We start from the raw sequence: 7,621 nt of genomic DNA on the forward strand, positions 1-7,621 counted from the left end.
AGAGAGAAAGAGAGAGAGAGAGAGAGAGAGAGAGAGAGAGAGAGAGAGAGGGAGAGAGAGAGAATTTTTTCTTTCTTCCAAATGTCCTCATTAGCTGCAGGCCCAATGTATTGTGAATTTGGTGCCTGGTGGATTAACCAGCCCCTGGAACATACAGGAATTTATTGAAAGAACAAATGCAGGCGGAGAGGGCTGGTTAGAGTTCAGTAGAACTCTGCACCTTTGTGGCAGACAGTGAGAGTTGGTGGATAAATACCCCAGCCCTCTCACCCTTGGTGTGAGATGACTGAGGAGCGTGTGCTGCCCTGTCCCATGGGACTGAGGTCCAGTGGCCCACTATGGAAACTTGCTTAATAACGCATCTTTTACTGACCTTTGCTTCCCTGTCTCCACTTTCCACTCCAAGCATTTCCTGATGGGTCACTCCTCAAATATACCATTTGTAGTTGAACCCTTGGTGCAGGCTCAGATTTCAGGAGATGCAAAGAAAGACATTCTCAGCTATTACCAAGAAATCAGATAACAAATGCTGATAAAGCTCAAGGGGAAGAAGAGCCCTTCTTCACTGTTGGTGGGAATGTAAATGGAAACCTCTATGAAAATCAGCATGGAGATTCCTCAAAAAACTAAAGAAGTTCTGTGCCACCCAGCTATTCCCCACCTAGATATCTTCCAGAAAGCATCATAATGATACATACACACCTAGGTTTATAGCAGCACAACTTATACTAGCTAAATCTTGCAAGCAGCCAGTATGTCCACCAACAGATGAATAGATAAAGGGAATGTGGTTCACATATAGTGAAGTATTATTTTACCACAAAGAGAAATAAACCAGAGTCATTTGTAGGAAAATGGATGCACCTTGAGACCACAATGTTGAGTGAAGTGAATCAGACACAAAAGCTCAAATATCCCATTTTATTTCTTATATAGAAGCCCAAAATATAAATAAAGAGCAAAATAAAAGGTGCTGGGGGGAAAAAATGACATTCTCTGTAGGCCTAGGTTTCCCCATTTGTCTAAAGGGAAGAATAATCCCTGTTGCCAAAGCTATGGGGATGGCCTTGTGTCTGTGGGGCTAGGTCCCCTGTTGTGGTTTAGCTGTGGAATGCACCTGAGGCTCACCTGTTTGGGGGCTTGTTTCCCCAGTGCAGCATGTAAACAGCTGGGACTTTGGGAAGTGGACGGATCATGGGGGCTCCAGCTTCCTCAATGCGTTAATCCATTCATGAGCTCATAGCTCAAAAGGCTTATTTAGGGGATGGGACCCAATTGGATGAAACATGTCACTGTGGTGTGGCTTTGAAGAGTCCATTTTGTCCCTGACCCCCTTACTTGCTGGTTGTCTCTTTTGCTCTGCTTCTGGCTGGCCCTGGGACACTTTCATCAACTGGCCACTAAGCCAGGAGCTGCCCTGGCATCTATCTTGAAAGCCAGGGTGCTAAGGTGGTCATTGTAGTCTTATTTTAGACACTGCAGGCTGGTTGTGCCAGGAGAAAGGTATAGCACCTGATAGTCTGGAGTGGGCAGGCCTTCGACAGACATTCATGCCATCCTTAGCTCCTCCCTTTTTCCTCCAGGTCATTGGGATCCATGTGTTTGAGGAAATTCTGGCCATTGACTTGCTCCTAGGAGGTAGCCTTTAAGCCCATAGACTATCTTATCTGAGAATAATCTCTTTGTACACCTCTAGGCCATAGTAGGCAGTTTATGCCAAGAGTGGGATTTATGGTGCAGGCTTTGAGCCACACTCTGAGGCTGATCTCTGAAAGGGCTGAAAATTGAGTAACTAAGGCCTGCTACATTAGTTAATGTAACAAATACACATGGTTGTTTTAGTCAGTTTTTTATTACTATAATGGAATACCTGAGGCAGGCTAACTTTATAAAGAGGTTTAGTTCATAATTTTGATGGCTGAATGTCCAAACAGCATGGTCCAGGATTTGGTAAAGATCTTCTTATCTGAATCATCTCAGAAGATTGCTTGAGGCTAGACAGATTGCCATCTGAACCATGACAGATGTAATGGGAGGAACATCTGTGGGAAGATGAGTTCATGTCACTAAAGAGGAAGATAGAGAGAGATCTGGGTCTCATAACCACGTCCAAGACAGCACTTTCAATTGACCTAGGACCTCCTATGAGACTCTAGTAGGCATAAGAGTTATATATATATATATATATATATATATTTTTTTTTTTTTTTGGTGGTTCTGGCGATGGAACCAAGGGCCCCATGCATGCTAGGCAGATGCTCTATGATTGGGCAACATCCTCATCCCTGGAATCCATCTCTTAAATGTCCCACCAAGCTCCCAACACGTGAATCTTGGGAAAAGAAATAACACTGAAACCACAGCAGTCATCAGTGGTATCTATGTGGCTGTTATGGGATAAATTGTGCCCCGGCCCTGCCAAATCCTTATGGTGAAATATGAACCTGCCAGTACCTGAGCACTGACTATTTAGAGATAAGGTCTTGACAGATGTAAATGAGTTAAAATGAGGTCACTAGCATAGGCCTAATCTGATATGACTGGGGTCCTTTTGAGAAGATGTGAGGCACAGGGAGAAGATGACCATGTACAAACCATGGAGAGAGGCCTCAGAGGAAATCATTCTGCTGACCCTTGACCTTGGACTTTTCACTTCCCAAACTACAGGAAAACAAATTTTGGTTGTTTAAGCCAACCCGCCTGTGATGTTTTGTTATAGCAGCCAAATAAGTAGCTCCCAATAAAACCCTGGACAGAGGCTCACATGAGCCTCCCCAGATGGCAGTCCACCTTGTGTGTGGTTATACATCATGGGTGGGAGGATTAAGTGCTATTTCCTCACAAATGAGAGGGGACAGCAGGAAGCTCATGGATTCTGTCTCACGTGTCTCTTGCCCTTTGCAGATATTAAAATGTATATTTTCCTGTAATAAACTGTGATTGTGACTACAAAAGCTTTGCTGACTGCTGTGTATCCTTTCATAGAGTCAGTCACTGAGCCTGAATGTGATCTTGGGGACCTCACACCATACAAGTTCATGAAGATGAAACACCTCCTCCATCCTGCCAAGTTCCCAGAAAATGGGAATTTGGGAGTAGGAACTTTCTCTTTGGGGACACTCACCCCAACCCAAACTTCAGTGGGTCTTCATAATTTCAGGAAGCAGCTTTCTGGCTACTACCACCTGCTTCTCCACTTTTTTTTTTTTTTTTTTTTTTTTTTTTTTTTTTTTTTTTGGTTTTTCTCCGGTACCGGGAACCAAACTCACGACCTTGCGTTTGCCAGGCAGGCGCTTTTGCCACTGAGCTAAATCCCCAGCCCCCTACTTTTTTTTTTTTTTTGAGAAAAGGTGTTGCTTTGTGGTTCAGGTTGGCCTTTAACTCACAATTTAGCCTAGTCTGACCTTGAACTCATGGTGGTCTTCTGTGGCCCACGTGGCTCTCAAAGTTCCCAGAGGAAAGAACAGTGAGAGGATGGAGAAATAAAGGTAAGAGAGAGAAAGCTGAGGTCAGGGGGAGCCCCCTCTCTGGGTGGGAGGAAAGGAACTGCTCAACCACTGCACAGCATTTATTTATACATTTGGCAGGTTGGTGTCACATGACACCCTTTTTGCCTAGCAACCCATTGCTTGGATTGTCTCAGAGCTTTGTGTTCTCTGGACTGAAGCAGCTTGTTCATGTGGCTTGTCTTGGGAGTTCTTTGTTCTTGGACCAGCTCTGCCTTGCCCCTGCACATGTGATTAGTTTCTGGCTTTAGTGGATCCCTACATCTCCCTCTTTTCTGTTTTGTAGCTGCAAGCCATGGTTGGTCAGTTGAAGTTGGAAGAGCTGTGTTTGAAGGACTTCTGAAGGACAATTTTCTTGTTATAGTTATAGTTTTCTGCTGGACATTCAAGACCAGCTAAAGTGACACCTGTATTAATTAATTTTTGCTATCTATCAAGGTCAGTTAAGTCTCCTCAGGATTTACCTTGGAACCATGTATAGCACCTCTTAGTACTTCTGTCAGTGTCAGCCATCTGGACGAGTCATAGCCATTGCTTGACCAAGTTGCTTTCTGTGAAAGCTTGGGAGATTTTTTCTCTCCTGGTGACTCTCCTTAGGCACATTATGCATCATAAATCCCTGTCCCCTGTGGTCCCAAAATCTTAGAAGACCAGGTTATAGGATGTCACCAAGTTATAAGATGTCACAGCAGAGGTTCTTTTATGTCCTGGATCCTTGTTGACCTTGGAGGGCTAGGGCCAAAATATTGGCTGTTCCCTTAGACTATTTATTTTTCTATTCTTTGGTCTCCAAACCTCAGTTGTTGAATGTCCAGAAGAGCAGGTTAATGACATTACATTGTAATGAATGTAGTAAGCTTAATATTACTATGTTATCTAAATATCAAGAACCTTAGAACATAAAATGGAACTGTTATTTTCTAACAATCATGGATATTCTAATATTTGAAACTCTACATATTTTACACAAAAGATTAGAAATCAAAAGCCATATATAACATTGCAGCATGACAATCATGATGACATTTTGTAGCACTTAAATTTTCTTTTTGACATAGTATAACTTTTTAAATCAATTATCTCTATCTAATGCATAAAAACTTTTACCCAATTTATTGACCTTTAATAGGATGTACATCACATAAGTTTTTGTTAAAGGTGGATGTCTGAATCTGAAAGAAAAGTCTATCACCATAAGCAATCTCTGTTTTACATTTTGGAAGACTTGTACACCTGAAAGCATGAATGCATTTAATACACCACAAGAATAATAACAATCAGTTTTCATAGCCATATGAACACCTATGTTCTGGAGCATCTTCAAGTCAAAAACCTTATTGTCTAAATAACTTAATCCTTTGATGATGACCAATATAACATAGCACAATAATATATATTTAATAACATTTATTAGGGTATCTTCCATAAGGCTATGGAGATCATTGGGGTTTCCTGTTAATGAACAAGAACTGGATAATTATCCAGGCAGTTGCTTTCCTACTCATCAATTGGAGTCTTGTCCAATAATTTCTCCCCACCTGAAGGGATTTTTAAAAATTATTTTAACAATTTTTTGATGACCTATGAATTTTTGACTAGCTGGCAACCCAGGTGGAAGCATGCTTTTTAAATCTATAAACCAAACTGAGGGGCTGGGGATTTAGCTCAGTGGCATAAGCGCCTGCCTGGAAAGTGCAAGGTTGTGAGTTTGATCCCCGATACCGCAAAAAAAACCAAAAACCAAAAAACAAACTGAATTATGAACAATGATACAAAAATGCAAAAGAAAAAAGGAAAAGAGAAAATCATTGAGCTCAAATGAAAAACAGCTGTTCATGGATATGACAAACAGATAAAGAAATAAGTACATAGCTTAACATTAGACAAACAGCCAAACAGATACACAGGCAGACTGACAAACAATTCACCTACAGCACAGGAGTGCACTCATATTTTTGGCCAAATTGAATTATAATAACCTTTTACAATTTTAGGGAACTTATAATTGTAAATAGACTAGTCAGATTTTTTGGAGGTCAATTAGCATGGAATTCTTACAAGAAGAACTTGGAAATAACAAAGTCTTTTATATATAACTAATATATAATTTTTTATATTTTATTTTATCTTAAAAATACTGCTGACAGCAAGGTCTGTGAGAGGAGAGTGAGTCCACATTCTGTGCTTTCACCATTATCTCTGAGACAGCAGGGCCTGCAAGAGGAGAGTAAGGACACATGCCTTTGATAGATGGAACAACTGGAACCTCAAGATCTGAGACCCAGGACCACAGCCAGGCCCCAGACCCATGGGTGCAAGACTTTGGAGGGTGGAATAATTTGAAGCAGCAGCAAGAAGCTAGCAGTTACACTCTGGAGAACTCCACCAACAGAAGTCTAGTCCTGGCCCCCACATCCTAAGGCCAAGATCAGCTCCAGCACCATCAGCTCCATCAGCTCTCAGCACATTTCTGGGATTAAATATAGGCATTATCACAAAACTTTAAACACCAGAAGTATTTTACTGCTTTCATTCTCCCTTGTTTGTCTGATTTGCTATCCATTTTCTGTTGGGTTGGATGTCATCTTGTTTTGTTTTGAATTCTGTAGCTATTTTTGAATTTTTTTCTCTTTTTTTCCCCTCCCTTTCTCAGGTGTCCTTTTTCTCCTTCTCTCTTTTCTTCTTTTCTTTTTTGTTCTCTTTCTCTTTCTTTCTTCTTTTATTCAATGTTAGGTTTGTTACCATTCTTTTTCATTTTCTTCTATAGATCCTCTTTCTGTCTTTCCTCAACTACTTGTGGAAATTAAACTTTCAAGTGGGTAAACATGGTCTCTGCCCTTTCTGACTACTCCTTCATGTTATATTTCCTTCTTTCCCTCCTGTGTCCTCAAGTTTCCCAAAACTTGGGTGATCATCCTTTAATCTCCAGCCTTGACTGTACTATATTTGACCTCACTCATCATGTTAGCCTCTCCCCTCCCCATATTAGCCCCTCTACCCCCTGTGGAAGGGTAAAGCCACCCCACTAAAGGGAAAAAGTGCACAGTATATGCTTGATTTTGTTATATAATTTTAGAGTTTGCTCCTGTGGTTGGAGGCAATGGGTTAATGGTTAAGCTATACTTGAAACTATTGTTATTACTAACCATACTACTTTAGCCACGATGTCATACATGTCACAAACAGTTTTTCTTTCCTGTATGACAACACTGTGATTGTATGAGGTCATAATCATCACCACAGCCTAGTACCAAAGGATTAAGAGCTAAACCAAACAGTAATTCGGCATTCTTTATAAATTGGGAAGGTAGGGGCTTGGGTTCGGTATAAAAAATCACCTACATCAAGAAGGCATCCATGAAGAACAGTCATCCTCTAGGGAAAACTCAATACTAGTTATAAAGCTACATATCATAAGAAATCAGCAATTATCAACATAGAAAACAAAATAAAATAAAAAAGAGAAAATAGAAAATGACAAGATGCAGAAGCAAACTGCAACCCCAGACTCTCAGCCCACCCAGGACAAGCCTGGAACTCAAGGAGACAGATGAAATTGGAAGTCAAACACTGGAACTTTCTGAAATGATAGCAACAGAAGTGAAAAAACAAGTGAAAAAAGCTATAGAGAAAATAATCTCTTAGGTACAGAAAGAAATGATGCTTAAAATCAAAGATATTAGAGAAGAGACAGAGAGAAGAATACATGAGACAGAGAGAAGAATATATGAGAAGAATATATGAAAAGAATATATATGCCCAGCATAGGAAAGAAATGGAATCCATGAAACAGATCCAAACAGAAATCCAAGAGATTAAATCTTCCACTGAAAGTATATGCAACAGGTTGAATAGAGAGGATAGAATTTCAGATCTTGAAGACAGAATTGCAGTTAGTGATCATGAAAAGAAAGATATCTTAAAATTAGCAAGAGATCATGAAAAATCAATCCAACAGCTACAAAATGAAGCAAAGAAGAATAACGTAAGATTGATTTGGATCAATGAGAAAGCTAGAGACAGCACAAATGCCATAAAAAACTCTTCACAGAAATAATGGCAGAAAACTTCCCAAGCATGAATAAAGAATTTGACATTCATATAAATGAAGCATA

This window comes from Chinchilla lanigera, unplaced genomic scaffold (assembly GCF_000276665.1).
Source record: "Chinchilla lanigera isolate Chin_1 unplaced genomic scaffold, ChiLan1.0 scaffold00094, whole genome shotgun sequence".
Taxonomy (NCBI): domain Eukaryota; kingdom Metazoa; phylum Chordata; class Mammalia; order Rodentia; family Chinchillidae; genus Chinchilla; species Chinchilla lanigera.